The following is a 13,238-nucleotide window of genomic DNA, read 5'->3' on the forward strand; positions in this document are numbered from 1 at the left end:
CCAGAACATGACAAGCTGTTCTGTCTCTTTGTTCCTTTTTTTTTTTTTTTTTTTTTTTGCAGTACGCGGGCCTCTCACTGCTGTGGCCTCTCCCGTTGCGGAGCACAGGCTCCGGACGCGCAGGCCCAGCGGCCATGGCTCACGGGCCCAGCCGCTCCGCGGCATGTGGGATCTTCCCGGACCGGGGCACAAACCCGTGTCCCCTGCATCGGCAGGCGGACTCTCAACCACTGCGCCACCAGGGGAGTCCTCTTTGTTCCATTTCACAGGCTTCTCGCTTTCCTGGAATCCCAACCCAGGCATCCATCTGGTGATCTCCCATTCATCCTCCAGGATATGACTTAAGAGTCCTCTCTTCCAGGACGCCCTCCCTGATTCACGGAACGGAGCTCACCACGCCCTCCTCAGCTCCACCTCCACACTGGGCAGCTTCCCCTGTTGTGGCTCTGGAGCACCGTCTGTCTCTCCTGCTGCACCCTGACACCCTCCAGGCAGGAAGCCTGGCTTTTCCACCTCCGTGTCCCTAACACCCTGCACAGAACCTGGCACACAGCTCGCCTGGATTCCCCTCCTCCATTTTGCTGTTTAAGATAGAGGAAGGCTAGCATTTTAGTACAAACATTGGGAGAGACTGAGGAAAGAGTTTATCAAAAATTATGGGAACAGGGGACTTCCCTAGTGGTCCAGTGGGTAAGACTCCACGCTCCCAATGCGGGGGACGCGGGTTTGATCCCTGATTGGGGAACTAGATCCCGCATGCATGCCACAACTAAGAGTCCGCATACCACAACTAAGAAGTCTGCATGCCGCAGCTAAGATCCCTCATGCCACAACTAAGACCCAGTGCAGCCAAAATAAAAATAAATAAATAAAATTTTTTTAAGATGTAGGGGAACAATGGGATTTTGTCTGGCACTAAGTAGACGTTGCTGGTGGAGAAAAGGAGGCAGAATTTCAGCCAGAGACCCCCAAGAGCCTCACCTCCCCTGCCTCTCTCTTGCCTTCAGCATCTGCCAAACACGTTCTGTTTATTGGATGAGCCCGTAGGGTCCTTGAGATCCCAGGCTTCAGACCAGTCAAACCTTTGACAACCTTGCTCAGTGCTCTGTCCCCACCACTTAGAAGAGCACTTGGCACATAGTTGGCACTCAAGAAATGTTGATTTAATGACTTTCTAATCGGGTTATCATTAAGATAGAATATTATATTCGTTTCAGGTGTACAACTTAGTGATTCGAATTTTTTTTTTTTTTTTTGCGGTACGCGGGCCTCTCACTGCTGTGGCCTCTCCCGTTGCGGAGCACAGGCTCCGGACGCGCAGGCCCAGCGGCCATGGCTCACGGGCCCAGCCGCTCCGCGGCACGTGGGATCTTCCCGGACCGGGGCACGAACCCACGTCCCCTGCATCGGCAGGCGGACTCTCAACCACTGCGCCACCAGGGAAGCCCTAACGACTTTTTGTTTTTGATGAAATAACATTTTAAAATTATTGTGGTAGGAAAAGTGTTGATGAGGATGTGGAGCAACTGGAACTCACATACACCACTGGTGGGAGCTTAAAATGATGTGATCGCTTTGGAAATCTCTTTGGCAACATGTACTAAATCTGGACACATGACCCAGGAATGCCAGTCTCAGGGGTATACCCAACAGATGCACACCCATATTTCACTACACAGCCCCAAGACTGTGCCACAATCCGGATGAATCTCACAATTAATAAGTGAAAGAAGTCAGACCCAAAAGAGTGCGTAGGGCCTGGTTCCATTTACTTAAGTACAAAAACAAGCATAACTAACCTGTGCTATTAGAAGTCAGAGAGGCAGCCGGGACTGGAAGGGGACACAGGGGCTCTGGGGCACTGATAATGTTCTTTCGAAATCTAGTTTCTGGTAGCACATGTGTGTTCAATTTGTGAAATCTGACCTATGCGTGTTTCTGGAAAACTTATTTAAATTACTGTAACAGGCGTTCAAAGTCATTCCACGTTTTGGGGGGTTTACTCTTTCACCATTTAAGAAGCTGGGTTTTTCTTTCCTGTTTCGCTTACCTTCCCAACATCCAGGACGGCAGCGCCACCGCGTGGTCACACCTGCATGATGCGCCAGTCTGCGAGGACCTAGGCTCTCCCGCTCATCCGCCCCCTAACATTTTAACTTCTTGCCTCTCTCCAGATAGCTGAAGCGAAACATTAAATAGCAAAGGAATCATTCTGATACCTAAAAGTTTTCCACAAATTAACTCCTGGGGGCAATTTGGCAACTTCTTCCTCTGATCATTTCCCTTTTATTAACTTTTATTACCTTATTCCAGCTTAAATCCTATACACTTACTGGTTACTCTGACTTCTTAGAGTCGGTAAAGTCTTGCAAAGACCCTGAAGGTGTCACGGTGGCATCAGAAGGTGGTAGTTTCTCTGTGTAATGCCCAGGTTTCAAGTTCAGAAACCAGGATGACTGAGTTTATAAGTCCCAGGTTTATAAGAGCTGGGGCGGGGCGGGGAGGGGGGAGGGCCTCTTGAATTTTACTTTCCACGAAAGTGCTTAACTGATAGAAAGTGCACTCTTCTATCAGATCTTTGCTTCCCTTCTCTCTCTTAGTCAACTTGGGAAACGGGGGTGGGGGGATCTACACAGAGCAATGCCACTCTCACCCTATCTGGTTCTTCCCCCAAGAAGGAGAGAGCGTCCCCTTGGCTCCCCCGGAAGAAAGACAGCCCCTCCCGCCAGGCAGGATCACCACCAACCAACCCCCCACCCCCACCCCGCCTCCACTGCCAAAGCGCCTCTGCCAGCATCACCCTGCCGATGTCTCGGCAGCCCGCCTGCTTGACAACCGGCCTCAACGAACCCTCAAACTCTTGCCTTCAAGGTTAGATGCAAGCATATCTTCACCGATCATGCTTCTAGCATCCCCGTTCAGCAAGTTTCTGACACGGAAGTTCCAGCTGGTTTTGCGGCGTGCAAATGGGCCTGAGAGCGCCGGGGAGCCGAGGGCGGGGAGGCCCCAGAGCTGGGAGGCCAGCGGGACCCAGCGGCCTCCGCACACGTCGGGCTCTCTGGCCCTTTCCCAGAGTCTGGGCTAGGCCGGGAGATGCCCTTCTCGCCAGCTCCGCCCGGAAAGTGTGATGAAGGGCATCTGCCAGGCCGCCGGGGGACCTGCGGCCCACTCCCTCCCCCACTGCCCTCGGCCTCCGCCGGGGACCCTCTGTCACCCCCACCCCCGAGTAAGCCCCGCCCTCTCCAGACTCAGGCTCAGTCCTGGACCTCCGGTCAGGCCCGAGTGAGTCTTCCTCCTGGGCCGGTTCTGAAGGTAATCCGCACTCTGGGTCTTAAACTGTTTGGTCTGCCGTTGACAGCAGGTGAGTTCTACCTCCTGGTTCCGTCTTGGATTCATCCCCCAGGTTGTTCCCACCCCCTCACACCACATATACCTCTGGTCTCCAACTCCTGACACCCCCAGGCCAGCCTCCTGCCTCCGGCCTGGCTCAGGGCCACCTAGCTGCCTGTGATCCATCCAGGCAATAGCTTTTCTTCTAATTAACTTTTAATGATGAAACACCGGTGCCTGGTTAAAGGAACATAAGCTTCTTTTGTTTTCCCAAGCTGACAGGTAAAACTTGCTAACAAATTCTCTGTCTGCAAGTGACTTTGCAAGAGAGGATTGCTCTGCTAGAAGCCCTGCAGCCTCTCCTCAGCTGTTTAAGTCGGGAGCCCAGCTGCCCACAGCGGGTGGGGACACAGGTCCTGTCCCCTGGCTTGGATAAGACTGCTCTTCTCCATAGGTCTTGGTGGGAACTTTTCACAGGGGCCAGAGAACTTCCCATTTCACTCATCCCCACTTATACCCCACCTCTGGCAACCACCATTCTGTTCTCTGTATTTATGATTTTGGTTTTTTGTTTGGGGAATTTTTCTTTTTTCTTCTTTTGGTAAGATTCCACATATAAGTGAGATCATACAATATTTGTCTTTCTCTTATTTCACTCAGCAAAATGCCCTCCATGTTGTCAAAAATGGCAAGATCGGGCTTCCCTGGTGGTGCATTGGTTAAGAATCCGCCTGACAACGCAGGAGACACGGGTTGAGCCCTGGTCTGGGAAGATCCCACATGCTGGGGAGCAACTAAGCCCGTGCGCCACAACTACCGAGCCTGCGCTCTAGAGCCCACGTGCCCCAACTACTAAAGCCCGCGCGCGTAGAGCCCGTGCTCCGCAACAAGAGAAGCCACCGCAATCAGAAGCCCGTGCACTGCAGCGAAGAGTAGCCCCTGCTCGCGGCAACCAGAGAAAGCCTGCGCGCAGCAAAAAAGACCCAAACGCAGCCAAAAATAAATTAATTTTTTTTAAAAAAGAGAGAGGTTTAGTTAAAAAAAAAAAAAAAAAAGAGGCAAGATCAAAAGTCTTGCTTTATTTGAGGAAATGACTTTTTTTCTTAAACACACAGCTAAATTACTGAACAAAAACAAATTTCTGCATTGGAAACCACGGGTAGATTTGTTTTTAATGTCTGTTTGTGTAAGTTGTAACTCCAGTGTGGAATTCATGTTTTAAGTGTTTCTAACTGGTTAACTTATTTTTTAAACGGGTTCCCCACACCCCCAAACCCAGAAAGGGCTGATAACAAAAGAGTTCATTTGTTCCTAAAACAAACCCAAGTTTTTACTTCCCCAGTAGGCACATGACCCTCTGTTTTTGGAGGTCCTTAAATGTTTGCAATAAAAATACAATTTGTCAGGGTACCTAAATGACATGTTCCTTTAAGGATTGAGCCCCTCCCTTGAACCACAAACCTTATTGTTTGAGAACCGTCCTCTTGTTAAGGGAGGTTGGAATATCTATTATGTTTCTAAACAGTATCCAAGACAAAGAACAACAGTTGGACTGTTGTTGAACCGTAGTTAGTTGTTAGATCAAAAAATGTTATTATACATTGGATTGAACTTGAAAGAACTAATTTTGTATTTTAGGTTTGTGAGTTGTTCTCTTTTCCTCCCTAAGAGCAGAAAACACAGCCCTGCTGTGGGAGCTGGTGGGAGGGCAGAATGGTCTCCCTAGGCGATAAAGCCGCCAACCTCCGGGGAGGGGGGGGGACAAGGAGCTGGGAGAGAAGAACTACAAAATCCAAACCAAATTTAAAAGCTTCCTGTTGAACTTTTGCTCCTTTCACCCCAGGAATGTCTCCACAGCAAAACAAACTACTAAAACTACAAGGCAGGCTTGTTTGATAGCAAAGCCCCTCCTCTGCCTTCTGCATGATGGAATGCAGGTCGCTAGGATGATGGGGGTTTAGATTGGAGGAAAGAAGGCATTTCCTCTGCTGTGTGGCCTAGAAACTGCAGGGGTGGCCAGAGGGGGCCCTAAAAGGACACAGGGGGCCAACCTCATTGTCAACGCTCCCAGCGGGTATCTCTGTTCAAAGCAGTGCTATCCTTTTACACCGGCCTTCCTTGCCCACACTGACGTCATGCAAAGGAGGAATTTGGGGATTCCAAAACAGGAATTCAATACAAATCTCGCTGGATGCCTTCCTCGCTTGTAGGGTTTAATTTCTTAATAATCCTAACTGCTCTGGAGAGAGATTTTTATTGGTGGATTTGGCTCTTTTGTAGCATCACAGATTTTCAGAGGTGGCTCTGAATTTTACATGCATCCACGTAGGAAGGGAGCTGTCTTCGTTTGCTAGGGCTGCTGGGACAAAGTACTGCAGACTGGAGGGCTTAAACAACAGAAATTCATTTTCTTGTAGTACTGGAGTTTGGAAGTTGGAGATCAAGGTGTGGGCAGGTTTGGTTCCTTCTGAGGGTCGTGAGGGAAGGATCTGTTCAGGGCCTCTCTCCCTGGTTTGTAGACGGCTGTCTTCTCCTTGTGTCTTCACTCTATGTGTCTGTATCCAAATTTCCCCTTCCCAGTCATATGGATTAGCGCCCACTCTAATTACCTCTCTTTAACTTAATTATCTATTTAAAGTCCCTGTCTCCCAATACAGTCACATTGTGAGGTACCGGAGGTTAGGACTTCAACGTATGAATATTGGGGGGACACAGTGCAGCCCTTAACAAGAGTATAATACAAAGTTTATGCACCTAGGCTCTGATGGCCAACTTGAAGATATGCTTTTTGGACAAAGCCTGCATTTGGGGACTGCTTCTGTATTTGTACACAGGTATAGGCTGCCCTCTCTGAATATATGTCCTTTCTGTGGCTTTACCGCCCCCCCTCAAAGAAATTGCCCCCCCACAAAAAAAGCAGTTGCACTCTCACTGATTGTTGTAACATTGGCATTTGGTCTCGGGTTCAGGGAAGCCAGTCCTAATGTCTCTGGTCGTAAATGTCCAGAGTGAGACAGGAGAACTCTGCAGTCCACATCTCTCCCTGAGAGATGCATGCCTGCCTTTCCCCTACCCATCCAGGTCTCTCTTGGTATCCATGCTCTACTGCTCCCACTGTGGAAGTCTGCCTGTGACCACCTTGAGGCACCCTGGGGTGACCCACAGCCAATGCAGGTCTGACTAGGAAGCAGGACCTGGTCTGATCAAGCTGGAGCTACCATGGTCATGATCTGGCTAGGCTGACCTTGGCAACGCACTTGAGACGTTAACCATTGCCCATTTTGAGCCGTGGGATTAAAGAGACAGGTCTGTGTGACACCTAGTTATTTTATTGATAGGAATGCACTTCCGAGAGATTCTGGATTCACTGAGTTAGTCAAAGGAGCTGAGAGCAGCTCTAACAATTTGGCTGATCGATTGAAATCTGCTCTGTACTGGTAGAGATTGAGATGATACCAAAGTGTCCCTGGTATCATGCAGACGAAAGAATACAAAAGCTGGACCTCATGATGGGGGCGGGGGAGGGGAGGTTGGAGACCAGCCAGTCACCCACCTAGTAGCACTTTACTGGTTAATGGTATTGGACGTCATGGAGGTGGCAGCATATATATCTAGTCATTATTCAGCCTATAGATTTGCCTTCACTGCCTGCAGTGCTTCTGCCAGCACCACCACTCATGCCTGGACTTTCAGAAAGCCTTACTCACAGTTGCGGTATACACAACGTACTCCTGAGCCTGCAACTCATTTTACAACAAAGGAAGTACAGCACTGGGCTCAAGCCCATGGGATTCACTGGTCCTTCCTTGTACCTCGTCGCCCAGAAGCAGCTTCTCTGACTTCTGGTGGGATGATTTAGTCAACACTGCCTAACTGTGCCAGCTGGGCAACAACACCCTGTGAGACTGGGGTGCTGTCCTACAGGAGGCTCTATAGACTTTGAACGGTTCCTCCCATAGCCTGGATTCACAGGTCCAGAAATCAAAGGGTTCTTCTCCCTATTCCATTTAATAACTAACTCATATTTAGCTTCTGTTCTACCAACTTTAGAGTCATTAATTCCCAAGGGTGAAATGCTTCCATGAGGAAACATGATTGGTTGCACTGAACTGGAAATGGTATCGTCCCCATGACCATTTTGGGCCCCTCCTGCCACTGAACCACAGAGAGGTTACTATACTGTCTGGAATGATCGATCATGGTTATCAAGATGGAATGGGGTTGCTCCTACACAACAGGGGCAGGGAGGAGTATATCTAGAATTCGGGGCTTCCCTGGTGGCGCAGTGGTTGAGAGTCCGCCTGCCGATGCAGGGGACATGGGCTCGTGCCCCGGTCCGGGAAGATCCCACATGCCGCGGAGCGGCTGGGCCCGTGAGCCATGGCCACTGAGCCTGCGCGTCCGGAGACTGTGCTCCGCAACGGGAGAGGCCGCGACAGTGAGAGGCCCGCGTACCGGGAAAAAAACCAAAAACCTAGAATTCGGAGGATTCACGGGCAGCCCTTGGTCCACCCATGCCTTATAGTAAAACTTAATGGAAGACTGCAACAACCTAATAAAGGCAGAAAAACCAGCGACTCTCCGGGAATGAAGGTTTGTGTTTCCCACCAGGAAAAGGCACCCTGTCTGCCTACTTTAGTGCATGCTGAGGGCAGAGGGAACAGGGGATGGGTAGTGGAAGAATGACATCATAAAGATGAACTACAGCTCTGTTCCCATAACAGAAAGAAGGACTGTAGCAGATATGTATTTCTTCTTCCTTGCTTGTTACAGATTTGAACCCATTAACCAGTTATTTCCTTTTTCCCCTTTTCCTTTCTCCTCCCATATCATATAAAGAGTGGTGGTGGTGGTTAACTTTAAATTTTATTTTTCAGGTCACATAATATCCAGGAGTGGTTGTGACAGAGCTAGAGGAGACATTAACATCACCCAGAGATGGATAAGGGGAATGACGGGACTTTCTGTCTCCCCTTTTTTGGGCATCTTTACTGGAATGAAAAACAATTCTACCCATGTTGGGTAGAAGTGTGATATTGTTATTATTATATGAAAATTAAGCATGGGTAGAAGGGTGATAATATTGAACCATCCTTGCATTTCCTAAATAAAGTCCATTTTGTCATAATGGTACCAATTCTTTTTTTAAAACAATTTTTTAAATTGAAGTATAGCTAATTTACAATGTCATGTTAGTTTCAGGTATACTGCAAAGTGATTCAGTTATATATATATTCTTTTTTAGGTTCTTTTCCATTATAAGTTACTACAAAATAATGAATATAGTTCCCTGTGCTATACAGTAGGTCCTTGTAGTTTATCTATTTTGTATATAGATATTGGGTCCCAATTCTTTTAATGTGTTGCTGGATTACATTTGCTAATATATTATTTAGTATTTTTGTATCAATATTTATAACTAAAATAGGTAAATAATATTTGTGTAATTTTTATTAAGCTTTGGAATTAATGATGTATTGCCTTAATTAAAATAATTTGGAGATTTCTTTCCCTATTTTTCTGTGCCCTGGAACAGTATCCACATAATCTCTAAAGGTTTGTTAGAATTTTTTGCAAAACCATCTGAGTCTGATCCTTTAGGGGAAGCTATTGGCTCCTTGAAAACTACTTCTTTTATTAGAAATGTCTGTTTATATTTTCTCTCTTCTGAGATTTTTTTTTTTTTTTTTGCGGTACGCGGGCCTCTCACCGCTGCGGCCTCTCCCGCCGCAGAGCACAGGCTCCGGACATGCAGGCCCAGTGGCCACGCGCGGCACGTGGGACCCTCCCGGACCGGGGCACGAACCCGTGTCCCCTGCGTCGGCAGGCGGACTCTCAACCACTGTGCCACCAGAGAAGCCCCCGCTTCTGGGATATTTTTGATGAATAATATTTTTTTAGAAAATGATGAAGCTTTTCAAATTTGTTTTTTATGAACAACAAATGAATTAACATGTATTTTCATCTTCCCTCCTTCCTTCTCTCAACTCTACCACTGAATTTTTGTTTTAGTCTTATTTCTACGCTAAATATATTCAACATTCACTACCTACCCCTCACTAAAATTTACTCAGTTATCCCTTGGTTGACTCAAGTTCATCCTCTAGTAATTTCTTTAAGAAGAGCTCATGATGTGAATTCCCTGGTGGTACAGTGGTTAGGACTCTACACTCTCACTACTGAGAGCCCGGGTTCAATCCGTGGTCGGGGAACTGGAATCACACATACACACACAAAAGAGCTCGTGAGAACAATATTTCCCGAGATCATACATGTTCAAAACTGTCTATGGTTTAGGGAATAAAAAGACAAGCCACAGTCTGGGAAAAACAATATTTGCAAAACATATATCTGATAAAGGACTTGTGTCCAAAATTTACAAAGAACTCTTAAAACTCAGCAATAAGGGACTTCCCTGGCAGTCCAGTGTTTAAGACTCTGTGATTCCACTGCAGGTCGGGGAACTGAGATTCCACATGCCACACGGTGTGGCAAAAAACAACAACAACAACACCTTAACAATAAGAAAACAAACAACCCAATTGAAAAATGGAGAAAAGATTTGAACAGCCACCTCACCAAAGAAGACACATGGATGGCAAAGAAGTATCTGAAAAGATGCTCAACATTATTTGTCATTAGGGAATTTTACATTAAAACAACAGTGGGTACCACTACACACTTATGAGATGGCTAAAATCCAAAACACTGGCAACAAATGCTGGCAAAAATGTGGAGCAACAGGAATTCTCATCATTGCTGGCGAGAATGCAAAATAGCACAGCTACTTTGGAAGACAAGTTGGCAGTTTCTTACAAAGCTAAACGTAGGCTTACCTTACAATCCAGGTGAGGTAAGCATGACCTTACAACGCACCCAGGTGTTTACCTAAATCAAGAGAAAACCTAGGTCCACACAAAAACCTGCCCACAGTAGCTTTACTCATAATTGCCAAAACTTGGAAGCAACCATAATGTCCTTCAATAGGTGAATGGATCAGCAAACCGTGGCACTGCCATGCAATGGAATATTATTCAGTGCTAAACAGAAGTGAGCGATCAAGCCAAACAGGAAATTTAAATGCACGTTACTAGGTGAAAGAAGCCAGTCTAAAAAGGCTACATGGTATATGATTCCAACTCTGTCAGATTCCGGAGAAAGAGAAACTATTGAGACACCAAAACGATGCCAGCGCTTCCCTGGTGGCGCAGTGGTTGGGAGTCCGCCTGCCGATGCAGGGGACGCCGGTTCGTGCCCCGGTCCGGGAAGATCCCACGTGCCGCGGCGCGGCTGGGCCCGTGAGCCATGGCCGCTGCGCCTGCGCGTCCGGAGCCTGTGCTCCGCAACGGGAGAGGCCACGACAGTGAGAGGCCCGCGTACCGCAAAAAAAAAAAAAAAAAAAAAAAAAAAGATGCCAGAAGGAGTTGGGGGTGGAGGAGAGAAAACCGTCAGTGACCTTTTTATAAAATCCTAACCCATGGTTTCTTTCCCTGACTATCTTGTGCCATCTCTTCTGGCATTCGATATGGGTCTGCAGACATCCAAGGCTAGCCTGATTTTTATCCCCTTTTAAGTGACTTGACTTTTTTCCTGGCTGTTCAAAAAATTCTGTATTTTTAAAAATTCAATAACTTGATCAGTTTTCCCTGCCATAGAGCTTTTTCTTTCCCTGTATAGAGTCAAGTCTCTTTTATCTCAGAAAAACTGTCTTGAAGTCACATATTTAAATGTGTGTTCCCCCAATTTCATTTTCATTTCTCTAATGTTTGTGATGTTTTCCTTCCATTGCTTTTTGAAATTCAGCCAGCTCTCATTCCATCTGCCCCTGTTGTCCCATAATCTCTTTTCTGAGCTCTTGCACCTCTGCCTTTGTATCTTCCTTCATCAGGATGATTGCTTAATTAATTTTTTTTAATCCCTAGGAAAATGTTCAATCGGTGTTTTCAGCTGCTCCCTGGCAAAATTTTTTCTGGTGGGTACTCTTCCTCTACTTGTGAATTTTATGGCTGTCTCCCACATCTTTTTCCCTTTGGTATATCTTCTCAGTGCTGTGCTAGTTACTGTCTTGGACTCGTCATTGAATGAGCTGGATTTTCCTAGGTCATATTTGCACAGTGTCCTTCCCAGCATCACAGCCCAAAGGCTCTCTCCTCAGCTGCTTCCTCTAAATAAGGCCCAACTGTGGGAGTCTTTGTGGAGCCCCAACTCCTCTGCTTCACTGAACAAACAGTGAACAGAATAACCTCACTCCCTCCAGTTCCTGCTTCTTGCTCTACCCCGAGGATACACCAGAATGGTCCTCTCACCTTCCGGAACCATATTTTTGCTCAGACTTTCAGACAGCTGCAGCCCCTCCATCCTCTTGCCGTGTTCCCACCTTCCCTTTCTTCGAATCACAACCTCTGCCTACTCACAGCTGGAATTTTGCTGTCTGTGGATAGGTCTATTTTCTCATTTTACTGAAAATGGGATTTTCCATTCTCTTTATTGCTTTTATGTAATTTTCAAGCAAAGCATTTAAAGTTGACTTTTCTGCAGACGTGTTTGAATTGGAAGTCCCTTTTGGAGATTTGAGGATGTTAGAACGGCTAGCAGCAGTGGTTATGGCCTCATGGAGAAGCAGATCTGGGAGAAACATGCCAACGTGCAGAAAAAGACAGAGCATCCTAACAGCATTTGGGTTCCTTCCAGGAGCCTCAAAGATCAGCTCCACCCCTGTCCTTCACAAGGTTTGGTTTTATGAGTCAATAAATTCTTCTTTTGGTTTCTACCACTTCCAAAAAGGGAGTTCTGACTAATACAGGATGTAGCCACACTCCCCGGTAATCTTTTCCTTGTTTGCTTGGTTTCTCCAGGTCCCGCTGCCCCAGCCTGACACATAACACAAGGTGACTGTTGTCCCCCAGGAGGAGCATAAAATAGGTCACCACCATAAACCAGCACCACACGTGCCAGGATGCAAGAAACGGTCAGCCGTTGGAAGCCTTACATCCTTTTACCCCGTCCAGCGGCATACCAAGTCCATCCTCCATGCCACGTTCCCTTTTTCCTCACCATGTTGTCTCTGCCCTGCGTTCCCATTCCACCTTGGACGTCGTTTCCAGGCTTGACCGCTGAGCCCGAGGCTGCATCCAAGCTCTCACAGGGATGCATTGGCTAGTGGTCCTGGACCCACAGAAAAGGCATTTCAGAGATAGAGGGCTTCCTATAACATGATCAAAGATTCAAAGATTCTTTAAAGATATAACAACTGTAGAATTCTAGGAACTTAAATGAAATAACCTCAACAAACATAAAGGGAAAACTTGATAGAACTACAGAGAGAAACTACAAATCCACCATCATGATGGGAGATTTCAACATGCTTCTTGCAATTACTAATCGATCAATGCCCCCCCTCCCAAAATAGCAAAGATATGGAAGATCTGAAAAACCCAATTTTAAAACTTGATTTAATGACACATATAAAACCCTGCTCCAAAGAATTAAAAATTACGCAGTCTACTCAAGCACACCTGGAATCTATACTAAATTGGCTGAGTAACAGGGTGGAGGCAAGTCTCAACAAGTCTCAAGGAAGGAATATCATATAGATCTCTCATCAAACCTCAGTGAGTAAGAAGCCATTAACAAGTAGAGAAATTTAAACATTCTTGTACAGTTGGAAATTTAAAAACCCACTTCGAATGTCTTATAAATCAAAGAAAAACAGCAACAGATTTTAAATATTTAGAATTGAGCAATATTACAAATATTACACATCAAAACTTGTAGGATGTAGCAAAAGCAGAACATAGGAGAAAATTTATATTCTCATGTCTTTTTATTAGAAAGCACAGACTGGACTTCCCTGGTGGTCCAGTGGCTAAGACTCCGTGCTCCCAATGCAGGGGGCCCGGGTTCGATCC

Source organism: Orcinus orca, chromosome 19 (genome assembly GCF_937001465.1).
Source record: "Orcinus orca chromosome 19, mOrcOrc1.1, whole genome shotgun sequence".
NCBI classification, from domain to species: Eukaryota; Metazoa; Chordata; class Mammalia; order Artiodactyla; family Delphinidae; genus Orcinus; species Orcinus orca.